The 17,797-nt window shown below is 41.6% G+C and overlaps 1 protein-coding gene across 4 annotated transcripts in view; it reads right to left on the reverse strand.

Annotated features, from left to right (window-relative positions):
- Positions 1-17,797, reverse strand: part of RARB (retinoic acid receptor beta) — a 343,954-nt gene that overhangs the window by 217,848 nt on the left and 108,309 nt on the right. The window lies entirely within an intron of this gene.

The following is a 17,797-nucleotide window of genomic DNA, read 5'->3' on the forward strand; positions in this document are numbered from 1 at the left end:
ACTGTCAAAAGACAAAGTCGCAAGTGACATCTCACTTAGGTCAAGAGGCGATGATTACTCTTTGGGGACATAAAAAGTGGATTGCGTAACTGAATAAACTTCCTACAGTTGTAAGCACACTTCCGCCAAAGAACATTATATTGAATTAAATGGGGCTTTTTACAAGGATTGTAATAGCGGGGTAAGAACAATTGCTCAAGAACATAAATTACTCATGGAAGCTGTGAGGTCTATTTCTCTGGAGGTTTAAAATGACAGGCATGGCTAAGTGTCTGCCATAAAGTTAAGTATACAGCCCACTTCTCTGGAGCAAGGGGAACGGCCTAATGTTCCCTTCCATCAGTATTGCTATGATCCTGGGGAGTTACAGATTCCAATTCTGGGGAATTGTAGGTGGATGTGGACTAAATTTAAATGATACCGTGATACCGTGCCTACACAGATATCTCTGAAAATAAAGACGGGAGGCATAGATGGCAGCAAATGACTATAAATTAAATTAATAAACTCCTTGAGCAGCAGCAAATGAGCTGTTCTTTTCCACACCACTGCACCAAAGATGGTTCTGAATGTAATGTTATTTTCCAGGAGATTTTATGCATAATTTATAAAAAAGTGTAGTAACGGAGAAACAACAACGAAATAAAAACCCAAAAACAAAAGGGGGGGGGACGACGACACTAGTGACTCGTATATATTTTTCGCCAACAAGAAAGCAGAAAATATTAGTACTCTTCCTCAGTATTTCCATAAAACCAGGGAAACATAGATAAGGGGCGTGCAATACGCTATTTCACCTGGTAAATGTTTCTACCGTGTTCTGAAGCTGGTAATCTCTTCCCTCATTCCCATTCTCTCCGATGCAGTGCCTTACTGCAAGAGGCTGATTCAACAGAAAGTAAGTACAGACACTCAAAGGAAAAGAGGGTATGGCGTCTGTGAGGAAAACGAGGCTTGAATACAGCCTGGGCCTCTGCAGAAGGTTGGTGCTGTGTCAACTGGCACAAGTCAGTTAGTGCAGAAGACATTGCGTTCCTAGTTGGTATCCTGTGGATTAACTGGGACTATTGCCCTTGCTACCTGGTACTCAAAAACAGTCTCTACATTTCAGATCTTTGCACTCAAAGACACAGAAGGCTATAAATAGGAGAATGGTAATGAACCACTCCTTGCAGGACTGTTCTCACACGAGTAATTTGAAGCCCTAACTAGAAAGACAATATTTAAAAATTCCTTCCACCTTAGAGGACCAACTAAGTTTGTTACTGGTATGAGCTTTTGTGTGCATGCACACCTCTTCAGATACCATGAAAGAAAGATAATGTAGAGCAGGGGTGGAGAACCTCAGATCCATGGACCAACCTGGGCCCACCAGAGGGCCATTTCCCCCAAACTGGCCCATCAGCTGATGGCGCTGGTGATGTCAGCTGATGGACAAGAGGGCAGTGTTTAATCTTGGATTGGCTGTGTGATCCTGTTCCCAGTAGGGAATAAGACCACACAGCCAAGGCAGCAGGATTTAATCCATTCATCATCTCCATCCCTGTGCAAAAGTGCTATTTGAAGCAGCTCACATGCAAGAGAATCACTTCAAAGAGGCTTTTGGAAATGCTTTAAGGCACTCCCAGTGCTGCTTGCTCAGATGGGAGAGCGGGGGCAAGTCTTCCCCCTCCTCCTTTAAGTCCCTTTTAAGTTTTAAAAGAGAAGCATAGGGAGACTCAGAAAAGGCTTTGCAAGTCTCCTCCCACATCACTTTTAAGTCTTCAAGATTGAAGACTCAAAGGGAATGGGGGGAAACTCGCAATGCCTTGACAGTCCATCCCCCCTCCACCTTTAAGTCCCCAGACTTGAAGACTTAAAAGGGAAGTGCAGGAAGGCTTGGGAAAGGTTTTGCAAGTCTCCTCCTGCTTCCTTTTTAAGCTTCAGAGAATAGAGTGCAAGGGATTTTGACAAATGGGTGCCCCTGCTCTCCTGTCAAATTTGGTCCACAAGACAGATCCTGAAGTTAAAAAAGCTTCCCCATTCCGGGTGTAGAGATTATCACTTTTTCTCCAGTGGCCACAATTTATCCCCAACAACCATGGTTATGATAGTTCACAATCAACTTTATTGAAACAGATGTGCCTTTTGTGGATAAACAATAAACCAAACAATATTTACGTTGTATTTAATGTTCCATGTGATGAAGAAATTATGTTGTCAGTTTCTCCACAAATCATATTTGATTCTGTGAGATTGCATACTGTTTTTATTGTTCAAAATGAAGTAACTGGATAAGCTAATTATGGTGGGAAAGGGTAAAAAAAGGAACGGGAGTTGGATATTGTCCTTCAGAGTGTTATGTTTCCTTTATTAGCATAGCTCAATGAAACTAAACAGAAAGAGCAATCTAATAACAAACATTCTTTGAGGGCTGTTAAGGGAGCAGAAGGACATCCAGTTATTGTTCAGCCCATCCCATTGGTCCATATATGGCTCAAAAGGTACAATAGAAGGAAACAGGAAACTGAATGGTCCATCTGCATTATCTTATTAGCGGCTAATGGATATCTGAGAGGAACACACATCTAATTCTGAAAGGTCTGTACCAATCTCCTAAGTAATAACTCTTAATTAGCAGATTCTGTTTATAGATGGAACTTAACATACCCTTTTGTCTCAAAGAGATGCAGGCATCTGGAAGGAGATATGTGCTTCTTGAAGAAAAAATAACAAGTGGGTATTTTTCTCATTCTCAAATAAAAGCTACTATAAATAACCAAAACAAAATCTCAGGCTAAAAGGAGAGAATGTGCATTTGAACTAAGACTACAAGGATCAAATATGTACTAACTAGCCTGAAAGTTAGTACTTATACAAGGACTTAACTTTTTTTAAATAAGAAAAGTGATGGTTTCATTTTTTTAAGATGTCAAAATCATATGTAATAAGCCCTATTACAAATCAGAACAATAACTGGTTTTAAATATGCTAAAAACCTCCCTTCTCCACCCTAATGCAACAGGGGTGGCCAACTCCCAAGAGACTGTGATCTACTCGCAGAGTTAAAAACTGGCAGTGATACCCCCTTTTGGGGGGTGCAGGGCAAAAATGTGGGGTTTTTTTAGAGGAGCCAAAGTTGTTGAGCTTCTTTGAGGGGAGCCGGTGATCTATCAGTGATCTACTACAGACGTCCAGTGATCTATCAGTAGATCACGATCTACCTGTTGGATGTGCCTGGATTATATGAATTAAAAGGGAGGCTATATCATGAATTATTTTACAGAAGGCAAGTCTGCAGTTCACATAGACTCCAAATGGATAAATTACCAAAGCAGAGGAGCATGTGCTAAATATTTTAAGTACACTTATATAATCAGGACTGATCCAATACATTCTGCTGCGTAAGGCGCGAGAGCAAATTCTGTCCCAATCTCAAGGCAGGACAGAAACTCTAAAAACTGCTTCACAAAAATATAATAGTAGCAATAACAGTAACAACAATAATAAACAACCCTTTGCTTCCCCATTCATGACAACCAAACCCAGCTGCACTAGGCAGCTGCCCCACTCTACCTAATGGTTGGACCTGCAGTTCTGATTCTGGCACTCTGACAAGGTTACAGCAATTTGGCATTTTTGAACCATGAAGCATCTTTGCAAGTACTAAGATTTTTTTTTTTTTGGTCAAAATTATTGACACTTGCTAAGGTGGGTGGGTTTTTTTAAAAAAAATTGCTTGCCTAAGATTAAACTCTTTCCAAAGTGCTTATGCTTCAAATTGATTGCATCACAGAAAACGGCATACTAAAAAATCAGCAAACCTAACATGAAAAATGACAGGCAAAATGACACTAATTTATCTGAGTTTGCTCCTTAGCCCTAAGATATGCTGTGCCAGAAAAATACATACTTAACCATGTGACATCCAGACACAAAACATGAGGCTATACTTAAGCTGCAAAAATGCAATGAAGGCACACGCAGATGCTGATGAAGGATTTAATGACTGCTAATCAAAACAGTTTTTATACATAGATTTAATTTGTATTTTAAAATAATTTGAAAAGACAGAAGACTGAGATGTAAAGATGTGCTAAATCTCATAAAGTGGTTCTCAAACTTAATCTATTCCAGGAGTCTGTTGAACTCCCAAAAGCGTTCGAAAACCAAGGTGTGGCCTCCGAATGGCTGCAGGAGCTTCCTGCACTCAGCTGGAAGTCACGGATGTTCAGCTTCTGAAAAAGGTCTGCAAACCGAAACACTCACTTCCGGGTTTGTGGCGTTCGGGAGCCAAGCCATTCGAGTACCATGATAAAGCTAAGACGTAATGTACTTAATAATGGTCCAACATATAAGATTCCACAAACAGCACAATGAGTCTGATGGTTTTATCCAATGAAGTTGTCCCATTTATGCAAGGGCTTCCACTTATGTAATAGAACTTTCCCTCTGCCCCTCCCCAACATCCAAAACTGCTCTGGAGTTCCCCCAACTCCCCCAAAGCAGATTTTGGGGAGGTGGGGCACATAAGACAGGGTAAGATAGGATAGAAGAAGTTCCCTAGCTCAAGCAAAACTACTTGCTGAAATGGGATGCAGGTGGCACTGTGGTCTAAACCACTGAGCCCCTTGGGATTGCCGATCAGAAGGTTAGCGGTTCGAATCCCCACCACGATGGAGTGAGCTCCTGTTGCTCTGCCCCAGCTCCTGCCAACCTAGAAGTTCGAAAGCACACCAGTGCAAGTAGATAAATAGGCACTGCTGCGGCGGGAAGGTAAACGGCATTTCCATGAGCTCTGGTTTCCGTCACGGTGTCTCGATGCACCAGAAGCGGTTTAGTCATGCTGGCCACATGATCCGGAAAGCTGTCTGTGGACAAACGCCGGCTCCCTCGGCCTGAAAGCGAGATGAGTGCCACAACCCCATAGTCACCTTTGACTGGACTTAACCATCCAGGTGTCCTTTACCTTTACTGGGACTATATTTCAGCCATCTTTCAGATGCCAATAGACAATAATCAGAAATAGATCTAAAAATTAAAAATCAAAGTATTTATGTGCTTATAGAAGTACTGGGGAGGCAGGAGCAACCCTCTGCTTGCCCCCCAACCAATCAACTGTTCTGTTTTACTTTTCATAAACCCTCAAGAAGCATGCAAAGGACTCAGTTTCCTCAGAGGCCAGGTGGAGGAGCAGACAGAACCTTCTTCAAAGACAGGAGAGGACCACCAGGTGTCTTTTCCTTCCCCTATGCCTGTAAACTGAAGAAGGCACCACCAGCATACTGATGCTGTGAGCATCTTTTCCTGCCAGACTGAACCACAACCGCCATGAAGCCCAGCAGAAATCTGAAGCTTAATCCCCTTTATACCCTGCAGAAAAAGAAGCTGCCTGTCTCGCTACATCTTTGTCACATTACAAATTCTTGAGGGAAAAGGAGAGGAATTAGTTCTAAAGAGCAACCCTGTATACCCCATCCTACCCCCAAAGTAAGCTTTTTCTCATTGCACAGGCGGCAGAAGAGTGAAGCGTGCAAGCAAAACTGAAGGCAAGGGGGGTGGGTCTTGAAGCTCCCTAGCTCAAATTTGCTTTTGTATATGCGTTGCTTCTAAATTGTAATAAGTGTGTATTAAAGACAAAATGCTTTTCCATTCAACAGTCTTTCGGTAAGTAACTTTGCAGGAAGCACACACACACCAAACAGATGCACAAGCAGCTTGGGCATCCCCCTTTCCCCCCTGTTTTGTGAGCAATGAAAGGAGAGATGAGAAAGTTGAGAACTTGCACATCTCCCCATCACAATGCTGGCTTGTGGGTTTGGGGAGTCTCCAGGGAAAGAGTCCCTAGTGGGTCTCCCTCAGGCCACATGATGGCAGCTTTTCTTCTAACCTGCCTCTTTCCTTAGGCAGCAGACAAGCAGAAGGAGCTTCAGTAGATGCTTACTCACTCCCCCCCCCCCCGGCCTTCTTTCAAAACGGGGCATATATGGCAAGTATTCAGGGTTGTGGGGACAGCATGGACCTTTGCAACTGACCGAGAAATGTGTCATAGTTGTGCCAAGCACTGCTCCTGCCAGTTGGTGGTGGCATACCCTCCAAGTGTCCCAATTTGCCAGGGTCAGTCCAGGAATTACAAAAGCCGTCCCGGCTTCTGATTTTATACCGGGATGTCCCTATTTCTGTTGCCAGCTCAGGGAGGAGGATGAATCGGTGCTTGTCCTGACTGGCAGCAATGATGGCTGTGGCTGCAAAGGGAGCATCCCATTGCCTTTCCATGGCCACTGCTGCTGGCCTCCTCCCTTGGGCAGCTCATTGCAGCTGCGGAAGAGAGGGCAAGGAGGAGGAGAGGCTGCCACTGCCATGGCCCAGCTCCATGTAATACACCAGCTCTGAAGGGCAGGCAGAGAACAGGGCTGCTTTGGGTGGGAAGAAAGGGGGAGCAGAATACAAGGGGTCTGTCTGTCTGTCTGCCTGTTTAAGATAAAGCTTTGTATGTCTGTTCGTATCTAATCTTGCCCCTTTCTAAAATTTATTTATTGGTGTGTTTTTTTGTAAATCTACCATAGCATAGCATAGCGCAGCGCAGCACAGCACAGCATAGCATCGGGATTAAGGGGTTTTCTCAGGACAATGGAGGATGTGTGTGCTGTGTCCCGTTGGTGAAGTGTTGGTGGCACTCGCCCATCTTCTAATAGGAAAAGCTCTGTGGAGGGGGGAAGGGGAAACAAAAAACGGGGCTGGGGAGGTCAGTTGGGGGGAGTGAGAATGTCCCTATTTTCATCCAAGGAATGTTGGACCGCCTTCCTACAAGGCTAGCATATAATTGTGCATGCTGGTAACTGCTGTGGATTTCTTTGCAAGGCTTATTACAGTTCACCTAACTCTCCTTCCTCATTCCAGCAGGCACCTCACCATGTCAACAGCTGGTGCCAGCCCTGCCCCTTTACTGCATTGCCACAGAAGGGGAGAGGTGAATTGCTTTCCTATAGTACGCAAAGCCTGCAAGAAAGTCATGTGAGTACTTCAAGCCCTAGCCATGTTTGCAGGATGCACCAGACTGGAGACTTCACCACATTTAATTGGATTAAAACAAAACAAAGCCATCCTGGACATTTTGCATCCTACTTAAAGGAAACAATAAACTTTCCCACATTAAGAACTTCATAAAAGAGTTTTATGGGAAGTATTTCGTCCTTTGCTTTGCAAGGGAAACTCTACTATGCAATCACTATCTACTAAGAAATGCCTGTGCATCTTACACTGCCCCTAGCTCTTTCTGTTTGCATTCCATATTTCTTGGATTAGTCATCCATGGCCCAGCATAGTCTGGAAAGAAAAGATAAATGTACAGGTCAGGCGATGGGTTAACAATTTTACTGTTTGCAGAGCCCCAAGAAGTCAGATACAGCAGAGCTAGATTGTGTTTACGTAACAGATAAGTGGTGGATTTCCTGTGCAGTCACTTCCAAAAAACACCCTGCGAGGGAATGCACTATAATTACCTCAGCAGAGACCAGGCTATCTCCTTCTAACATACAAGACTGTGATTTTACTGTATGGCTGCAATTAAGTAAACTGTAATACACACAGACAAGCCAATCCTGTTTTCTGAATTACATTGCTCCAGGAGTGGAGAACCTGAAGTCCCCCAAAAGTTGTTGAACTATAATTCCCATCATTCCTAACCATAAGCTATGCTAGGAAAGCAATGTTCTGAAAAACACTTTCCTCTTCACCGCACTGGTACACAAAATCAGGGCCAAGTTGTGAGCCGAGTACATAGTAAATGAAACCATATGCAGGTCTTTGCACATATCCGCTAATCCCATGTGCTTAATGTGTCCGATCGGTTGTGCAAATTGGCTTTGGTTTGCTAGGAAAGGTTGGCTGTCCAGTAAGAGCACATATAACTGCCAATAGTTATGTATATCCAATAGTAGGCTATAGAGGAGGATCAGAATTGACAGAGCTCACACATTACATCTTGGGGTGAGAGTGGGATCTGTAAAATTGAGCAGAAAACTTGGTTTATTTAAAACAGACAGAATTGATGGGTGAGATATAGCCATCTAGGTAGGAATATCCTTGTGCATCAAGTGCTCAAAGACAGACAAGCAAGGAAGAGGTATGCCCCAGGGTGGAGCCAGTGTGGCAGTCTTGTCCCTTAAAAGACCTAGAGGCCTACATGGACCATCTACCTGTGCCTTTATATTATACGTTTAGGCAGTTCTCCAGGGTTCTTTGTAGGTATCTCTCAAAGTTTTGGTTTAATCCCTAATGAGCATGGGTCCCATTCTTTTCTGCTATCTGCTGGGGGGTGCCACTCACACAAAAACGAGGCAAGGACAATCTGGGAGAGAAAAAAGGTCTAAACCTCAAAGCACAGTGCTGTCAAGCCTAGATCACCTATTGAAACCCTTTCTAGAGATGAGTGTCTGCTGGTCTAGTCTCCTGGAATGGAGAGAATGGCTATGGGCAATTGACCCAGCTAAGGTAGATGAAGCCAGGCAGAATGTGAATACAGTTGTATAATGCTTCCTGGAGGTGTATGGGTGATGGCGATCTGTCAGCAGCATTCAGGCAGATGGAGTCTACTTCTTACAGACAGACAACATCTAGTTGGCTGAATTGGTTGCAGCTATATTAAGTTTGGCAGGAAAATATTTGGCAGGCTCCATAGCCTACTTAGGGAGAAGGCTCATAAAGGATTCTAAGGGTGTGGTTTAGCCCCAGCCACATACTCAGGCTGCTAGTGGAGTCCACAGGAGCACAATAGATCTAAATGCCAAGCAGATCTCTGAAGGTTGCCCAGGCATGCAAGCAGGTTGCCCCATAGCAGGTTCCTTGTCCTGTGCCACACCAATGCATTGCATCATTGTCCAACTACTCATTACTCCTGTGCAACATGGATCAAAGATCATCACAAAATGTGTGGATCGTAAGTGGAATTTACAGATGAATTCCATGTATGTGTAAACTCTAAAATCCAGTTAACTGTGTGGTTAGAGTACCAAAATAATATTTCCCATTAGACACAGTGGCTCGGCTCAGTTCATAGCTCCCCTCAAAGGCAGAAATTACCTTATCTATGTAATAAAAGGCTGAGAAACCAAATTCAAAATATGTTATTGACTATCTGCTAAGATCTGAACCCTGAATTTAAGGTCAAGGGGCAGAGTTTAGCCAATAGTGAAGTGTCCAAATGTTCCCATTTTCCTCTTGTTTTCATTTTTTCTACCCTACCTTTTTGTCCATCTCCTAGGTTACTTTTTAGCATTAGCCGTCATCTCACCTCCCCCAGCAGTTATTTTAATATTTCCAGTTTTTATTTATAGAAAAATATTTTGTAACAAAAACTTGAGTAGACAGTTGTTTTCATCCTTAATATGTTCTAATGTATTTATCATATTTATTAAAAATTAACTGTGCAATCCTATACATTTTTCAATTTCCAGTTCCAGGACCTTCATTTATTTGCTCTTGGGCATTTCCATCAATGTAATAATTCTGCAGGGTGAGCTGAAGATATCAGTGGGTTAGTAGTGAGTATGAGAATTTATTATAAAACCTGTTCTCTCTCTCCATACACACACCTCTCTTGTTTCTCGTTGAAGGAGCAATAAGGAAGTAATGTTAGAAGAGAACAACCATTAACTGCAAGGAGAGAAAATTATGGCAAGTAAAACAGCCATTTAACAATCAATAATTTGCCTAACAGGGAGCCAATAAAACAATTGCAACATGCAAATAATACACTAGAAAAATGTAGTAGTTCTGAATCATCTGCAACCATTTCAAAATCCTATCAGTTTGGCTATAAAGACAAAAATGCACTAAGCACAAGTTTCTACAACATGATGTATTAAGCAGGCCTAAATGTCATCTAGATAATGGCTGGGATCAACAGCACCTGGCAGATCTGGGAATCTGCTAAGGCTTCACCACTCTAGACATGGCCTCATGCTCCAAGTGCCTCTGGTAAGCTAAGTCCAGCTGCCATTTTATTTGCCAAAACAGTTGAAGAAAATGCTACATCAGCATTATAGGAAATTAGAATGGCAAGCTATGCCCAGCATCCTGGCACTACGTGGAGGGCTGCTGTCGTCACCTGGCATCACCGAGGAAAGGGTCCATGAAAAGGCAACTACCTAAAGGAATACCTGCAAGTTAATCAATTGAAAGAGAACCTGTAAAGGAAGTGCAATTGCATGCCCCAAAGTGGAAAAAATGTGTCATGTTTTAATGTTTGCTAAAATATGGCAATGGTGACAAGTAAGTCAGAAATATTTTTCAATGGGGAACTAGATGAGTACTAGGGAAGAAACAGAAGCTGCTATTAAAAGAACGATGATGTGATCGAGAACAACAAAATGTCGGATACTTTACAGTGTACAATGGTTTGTGCATGTGGCTTATCTGAAAGGGGAAAGCTAAACAACATGTGGAAAAACCTGCAAATCGAACTATGAACACACTAATGCCGTGAACAGGGGAATTTTCTATGAACCATTGGAAGACAGGAAGCGTTGAAACCTCCAACATAGAATCATAGAATCATAGAGTTGGAAGAGACCACAAGGGCCATCGAGTCCAACCCCCTGCCAAGCAGGAAACACCATCAGAGCACTCCTGACATATGGTTGTCAAGCCTCTGCTTAAAGACCTCCAAAGAAGGAGACTCCACCACACTCCTTGGCAGCAAATTCCACTGTCGAACAGCTCTTACTGTCAGGAAGTTCTTCCGAATGTTTAGGTGGAATCTTCTTTCTTGTAGTTTGGATCCATTGCTCCAACAAATCAACAGAACTCACAAAATGGAAGTGAGGAAATTAAACCAATCCTAGAAAGGGGTGAGGACTCATTTAAACTTGTAAAACTCTCTCTCTCTCTCTCTCTCTCTCTCTCTCTCTCTCACACACACACACACACACACACACACACACACACACACACACGGGTAGCAAGCATGGTGCCCTCTAGTTGTTTTGGAGTACAATTCCCAGTGTTCCTAACAAAGCCAAATGGGGCTCATTGAGTTGCAGTGCAAAACATCTGGAATTCACCACATTGGCCTTGCCTATTATTAGAAATACATTCTTTGAAGGCTGTCAGCCTAGTTTATGAGTATATTAGATTTCAGCCTGAGCAACTCCAACATGTTGGACCAGCAAGTACTGAAGAAATTAAGACCGCTCAGTTGGCTAGAACGTGGTGCTGATACCACCAAGGTTACAGATTTGATTCCCATAAGGGACAGTTGCACAGTCCTGCATTGCAGAGGTTGGACTAGATTACACTCAAGGTCCCTTCCAACTCTATGATTCTAATAAAAGTACATGGGAATTTGTTTTATATACATATATAATTTGAAGTTCTAGCTTTCTTCAGAAGCCCACTATACATTTTTAAAACAATAGCTAAGAAAAAAATAGAACCAAAACCACGTACTTCAGGGAGCCAAGACATAAATGCATGAAAGGAGGTAGTGTGGGAAAGATTTGTATGTTTCCACATCAACACTTATGTAAATAGCAACCAATTACTGGTTTGGCTTGAATTCTTTCCCCAAAATAATGGAAAATGTACAATCACAGTCACAGAGACGGAAATTGCTTTTGCTTTGGTGTTTAGCTCGTTCCTCTAACTTTTCCTTTGGAGAAAGTAGACTACTATAATTCAATGTATGTGGGGCTACCCGTGCTTTACACATATTTCTCCATTCCTGGCTACCTATTACTAAAGAGCCAAGTTGAAGGTTTTATTGGCATTTGAAGCTGTAAACCATGTGGGGATCAGGATAACCTAGGAGTCTGCCTCCCTTGTGGTATGGACCCAGCCCATCTTCAAGATCTTCTGAGGAGACTCTGCTGACCATTCACTTATTAAAATTTTACATGACCAGTGTGGATTGATTGACACTTGGTGACCATGTGGAAGTATGCCTTCTCAACGAAAAGCACCCACCCTCTGGAATGCCCTCTCTCAGATAATTCACGGAGACAGTAATGACCTTTAAATTTCTTTTTTAAAAAAACAAAAAACCACTGTATGTTTATCCAGGCTTCCCTTAATCTTTCGTTTTGTTTTGCACACTGCTCAGTTTTATTTCTGAAACACAGTTCTGTTGTGGCTTTATCTCATTTTTAAGGATTTTTTTGTACGATAAATATTAACGCTTTTATGCTAACTCCTTAGATATATATTTATTATATTAAGCAGTATAAACATGTACAAATAAACCAATAAGTTGGCTAAATATAATTGCATTTATTCTTAGATCGTCGTGGGGTGGGGGAGTCAATCCATTATCTCTATGGCAATCAAGATGCAACACACATTTGTTTGCATGAAAATGGCTCCATATGCTTCAATTTGTAAAATGCAAGAGTAAGCGAACAGTGTGATATTTTCAATGGCCTATTACTTAGATAGCCTTGGCAACTGATCTAATTTATGATTAAGATTTGAGATATTTATAACAGTGCTTTCAATTTCATAAAAGCCAACCCTACATACAGTGGGACCTCGGGTTACGCACTGTCCTCCTTCCGAATGCTTCAGGTAACAAGCTCTGCTAACCTGGAAGTAGATGCCCCTTGTTGCGAACTTGGCCCCGGGATGCGAGCGGAAGTCGCGCGCTGGCGGCGCGGTAGCAGCGGGAGGCCCCATTAGCGAAAGCGCGCCTCATGTTAAGAACGGTCTCGGCTTAAGAATGGACCTCCGGAACGAATTAAGTTCCTAACCGGAGGTACCACTGTAAATATACAGGATGAGTCTTTTAAAAGAGGCCCCATGGAACATGTGTACTCTGTAGCCACGGGGCCTCTTTTAAAGGACTCACTCTGTATTACCAAATCTCATTACCTTTTATTTACATGAACTACATATACACATGAGAATAAGCCAGCTGTGTTACAACTACTCAGGGGCACACTGTACTGGGTCCCAGGGGTTAAAGGGCATGGGGAGCGGGAACACAGGAAGCTGTCTTATACTGAATCCGACCACTGACCCACTTATCTCGATATTATCCACATTGATGAGCAGCAACTCTTCAAGGTTTATTGCAACGTTTCTGAACACCGGTTGCTAGAAGCCACAAGAAGGGGAGAGTCCTCTTGTGATTGGGTCCTGCTTAAGAGTTTCCCACAAGCCTCTGGGTAGCTACTGTGAGAGGAGGATGCTAGACTAAATGGGCCACTGATCTGATCCAGTGGGTAATCTTATGTTCTTATTATGTAGGGTTTTAAACACCAAGTCTCTCCCAGTCCTACCTGGAGATAGTAGCGATTGAGCCTGGCACCTTTTGCAAGCAAAGCTGGTGGCATGACCCTTCACTTGAATGCAGAAAAAACCCACTTCAGTCGCCATATTCATTATCCCAGTGCCTCTGGCTCCCACCCAGTGATGTAGGGTACCACAGGGGCAGAGTTCAGAAGCACTTAGAAGGATGATAGTGGTGACAATCACCTGACATGACACTTCACTTGGCAGCCCAGGTAATAATGTTATATATATGTTTAAATGAGGCCAGCTTCAGGGCTTGTGGGTCTGACAGAGGTCATCATACAGGGTGACCACAGCAGTTTTTCTGCCAAAACTGGGCCTAACCATTTTCTCCCAAAGCGCAATGAAGGAGGGTATGCCAGTAAGTACGAATAGGGCTTTGGAACAACTAAACTTCTAGACCACTGGAAGGAAAACCAAGATGGCTGGCAAACTAAACTATTGAAATATACAGGATAAACTAGTTAACGTAGTACCCAAGACAGAAAGAGGACTTTGAATAATAAAAAAGGGGTAAAGGTTTAATGCCCATTTTTTAAGCTTTGTGTATAGACTTTTATGTCAGTATAACTTTTAAAAACTCACTTGTATTAAGATGAACAGGGTCTTAAAAAATCAATTATTAAGGTTATAAGGACGTGTGTGAACACAAAATTACACAATGAAACCAAGAGGGGGAGGGGAGGGAAGTCAAGCAAAAATTATGGTTTAAAATCTTTGATTATGATGGTTTTTTTCTTGTTTTGGTTTTTTAAAATCTTTTTTCTCTCTTTTTCTTTTTCTTTATATATTGTTGTTTTTATGTTTATTTTTATGTTATTTTTTGAAAAATTAATAAATTGTCATAAAAAAAGGAAGGAAAACCAAGATGGCAACCAGAAATTGAACAACGCTGGTGTGCCCCACACTTTGGGTTTGTTTTGTTTGTTTTTTTAAAGTGACCCCAGAGCAGTAGTAAGCTATGGACCTTTCTTGAGCCCCTGAGGCTCCAGAATCTTCTGCAAGATAATAGGTGCTGATGCTGGATCTGAACTGAAGGAAGGCCCTAATTATTTGGAGCATTTTTGTTCCCTTTTGTGCATGAAATAGCTGCAGTGGAGTCAGTGGAATCTACAAAGCTAAAAGAGAGGTGGAATGAAACTGCCAGTCACAGAGGGAGGATGGGAAAGAAGCAAAGAGAAAAGAATGATGGTCCGAAATTCTTGGAGATCCATTCTTTCTGGGTCCTGCTGTCCCAGGATCAGAGGCTACTGCCTGTGAGCAATACTCCCACCCAAACCAGCCTCATTTGTGACATGATTTATTTCCTTCTTTGTTTATTTTTTTTTAACTGCTAAGATTTATATTGTCTTATCTATTTAACAATGTTTTTAAATTATTGTTAATACTGCCATCTGCACTGTGTTTTTATAATGTGCAAGCCACTTCGGTAAGCCAGCCATGCCCGAAAAAGGAAGCCTATAAAGATTTTTACCAATAAGTAAATAAAATCAAACATCTGCAGAAAAAAAAACCTATACCAATGAATTGTGTTGGACTAATGAATTTATCAAGAGGTAGAGTCTACAGGTGTTTCGTATTTTGAGATAATGCTCACCAAAAATTGTACAACCTTATGAAACACACTAACATTGATTAGCTACCTCTTCTAAAACAGGACAGGGGAAGCAATACCAGAGAGCTCTTATGTTAATTATTCAGCAGTAATTTACAACAATTATCTTCTATTTTTGCATAAAAGAAGACATCAATAAAAGCTCTTTCTCTGTCTTTCTCTGTGTGTATCTCGCAAACACATGACAATACATTAATTGGTCATCACGCTACGCTGATATGTTTAGTCTAATTGAGCCACAGTATGGAGGAAAACTTGGAAATGAAGTAAGTAATCTACTTAAGAATATCATCTCATGTTGGCAGAACACCAGACCTTAATTGACATAAAAGCTCTCATGCCTTTTGGTCAGCTAGTATGGTACCAAATAATTTAGTCATCTTGCCTACTTTTCACAGCATTGGGCCACAATGCTGATGCTTTTTGAGCAAATGATTGCCAAATACTCTTCCATTTATTAGGACCAAATTGTGTTGATTTTGCAAAGCTAAAAGGCAAAGGAACACACAAAAACCACCAAAACCACCAATAAAAAACAAAACCAAAAAACAGTGTTGGAAACTTCTGGGCTACTATGTACTCTTGTCATAGTGGAATTAGTAATAGCAGCGCGGCTATCAAAGGCTGCCATGCAATAAAACTCGTGGTTTGCATTTAGATTACATTTGATTTCTCCATGTGGAAAATACATGCTCTAATTTCCTTCTTATGGTACAAGTGATAATACTGAGCACACAATATCCTAGGTGATGACACAAAATGTAAGGTAGGCATGACTTGTTTTATTATAATAACGCTTGCACTTCTGGCTGTGATTTTATGAACCAAATATACCAAAGAAAGTATAAAAAGACAGCAAGAACTAAGAAGCAAGACAGCAATTGGGGCTGGAAGGTGCAGCTATGGGAATAGGTTGAAAGGACAAATCCTGTACCAAGGTGATTTTGCAAATGTTCAGCTTTAGTGAATGTAATTTGCAAGGAAATGGTATACTGAACAGAAAAAGGAAAGAAATAGCAATCCTGCTATGCAATTGTTTGTTTGTTTTGATATTTGCCATTTACCTTTGTAATGCTATCTGTCAATATTAATTTTCAGGTGTGGAAAGGGAATTTATTACTTTGTTTCTACACTTCTACACAAGCACTCGCCAAAGCAGTCATTTGGATAGTTTATTTTTACAATATGTCTCCAAGAAGCCAGAATGCACATTTAGGATCTTATTAGCTGTATATATATAAAAAAATGAGGCACATGCTGTACACCATCTCCATAGGGATATTCTACAACATGGAAATTCTGGACAGAGCCATTCGCCTTTAACAAGAATAGAAACAAAACAGAATTCTACAATAATAAACAGAACGGGGGGCTCATTATGATGAGAAGCACTGCAGCCACGTACACAATGCAATTTTGTTATGTTCTCACATTAAAAAATGGTTGTTTATTCAGAGTGATTTACTGAATCAAAGAATCAGGCAGTACTAAAGCACCTGGATATAAAACTAATACAAAGAGCTAGTGATATTTTAACTGCACTAAATTCAGATGACCTGACCTCAATAATAACAACAATACTCAAAAAATGATTAAAGCACTGGTGTGGAAAATGGGCAAACCATCGTTTTTGTAAGAATGGACTCATTTTTAAAACAAAAATCTCCGCAGGTGTACAAAAACAATGCAGTTTATAATTTGTTGTTTATATTTGATTTTTTTAAAAAGCATTTTAAAAGGAACGAGGGTAAACATTTCAAGGCCCTCCACCATTTGTTTTGTTTTTTCGGCCTCGCCAAGGACAAAAGTTGCAGTGTCGAATCTTCAAAAAAGAAAAAGAGGGGGGGGAAACGAAAGGTTGGGAAAGAATGAGAACAGTACAAGGTTTCCAGGGAGAGAGAAAAGCAACAGCAACCATATTTCCAAGCAACGTCTTTTTGAAGCAACAGTTTCTATACCTGTATGTCCCTGAGAGAGGCAGCGGGGAAGGCTTAACACATTTTAGAGAACGATAACTTTTCAGTAGTCACAATAAATATGTTCACGGGAAAGAATAAAAGGATGCATGCTTGAATAACCCTGAAAAGAAATATGTTTCCAGCTCGCACAGAGGAGGAACTGCTCAAAAGTGTGTTCAGCGGTGACCCCAGCAAATGCTAACAAGAACAGAGAGGGATATTGAACTGTACTGTGTGGGTGGTTAACAATATAAGCGAAATCCATATCCATCCACTCGCTAACGTGGCAGTGATAACCTTTCGATAAAACAGCCCTGCACTTCTGTTCCGTTCATCAATCCATCTTCGCCCACGCTACTTCTTACCAGCTTGGTTCTCATACAAAACCCAGTACCCCTTCCCTGAACTTACAGAACACTTCTCCAACACCCAATAATTTCCGTCCTCAAACTCCAGTAGCTCTGCACTTGACTGCAGTCTCACAATATCTTAAGGGCTGTCACATGGAAGAGGGAACACACTTGTTTTCTCCTGCTCTGTAGGGCAGGATTCGAACCAAGGGCTTCAGGTCACAAGAAAAGTAGATTCTAACTAAGCATTCAGGAAAAACTTTCTGACAGTAAGAGCTGTTCGGCAGTGGAACAGACTCTCACGAAAAGTGGCGGAGTCTCCTTCCTTGGAGGTTTTTAAGCAGAGGTTGGATGGCCATCTCTCATGGATGCTATAGCAGAGATTCCTGCATTCCAGGGGCTGGACTAAATGACTCTTGGGTCCCTTCCAACTCTAGGATTCTATTATTCTATTTTGCTTCCCCTCCCCAGTGTATGCCTACTAGAATAATGAGTTCAGACTATCCAGTTTGATGAAGAAATATTACAAAAAGTTATTTTTTAAAAATCTCTACAGTAGTCCTAGGGAACTCGAGTGTGACTGAATGTTCAGACAAATATATTTCAGC

Source organism: Podarcis vaucheri (genome assembly GCF_965113315.1).
Source record: "Podarcis vaucheri genome assembly, chromosome: 12".
NCBI lineage: Eukaryota > Metazoa > Chordata > Lepidosauria > Squamata > Lacertidae > Podarcis > Podarcis vaucheri.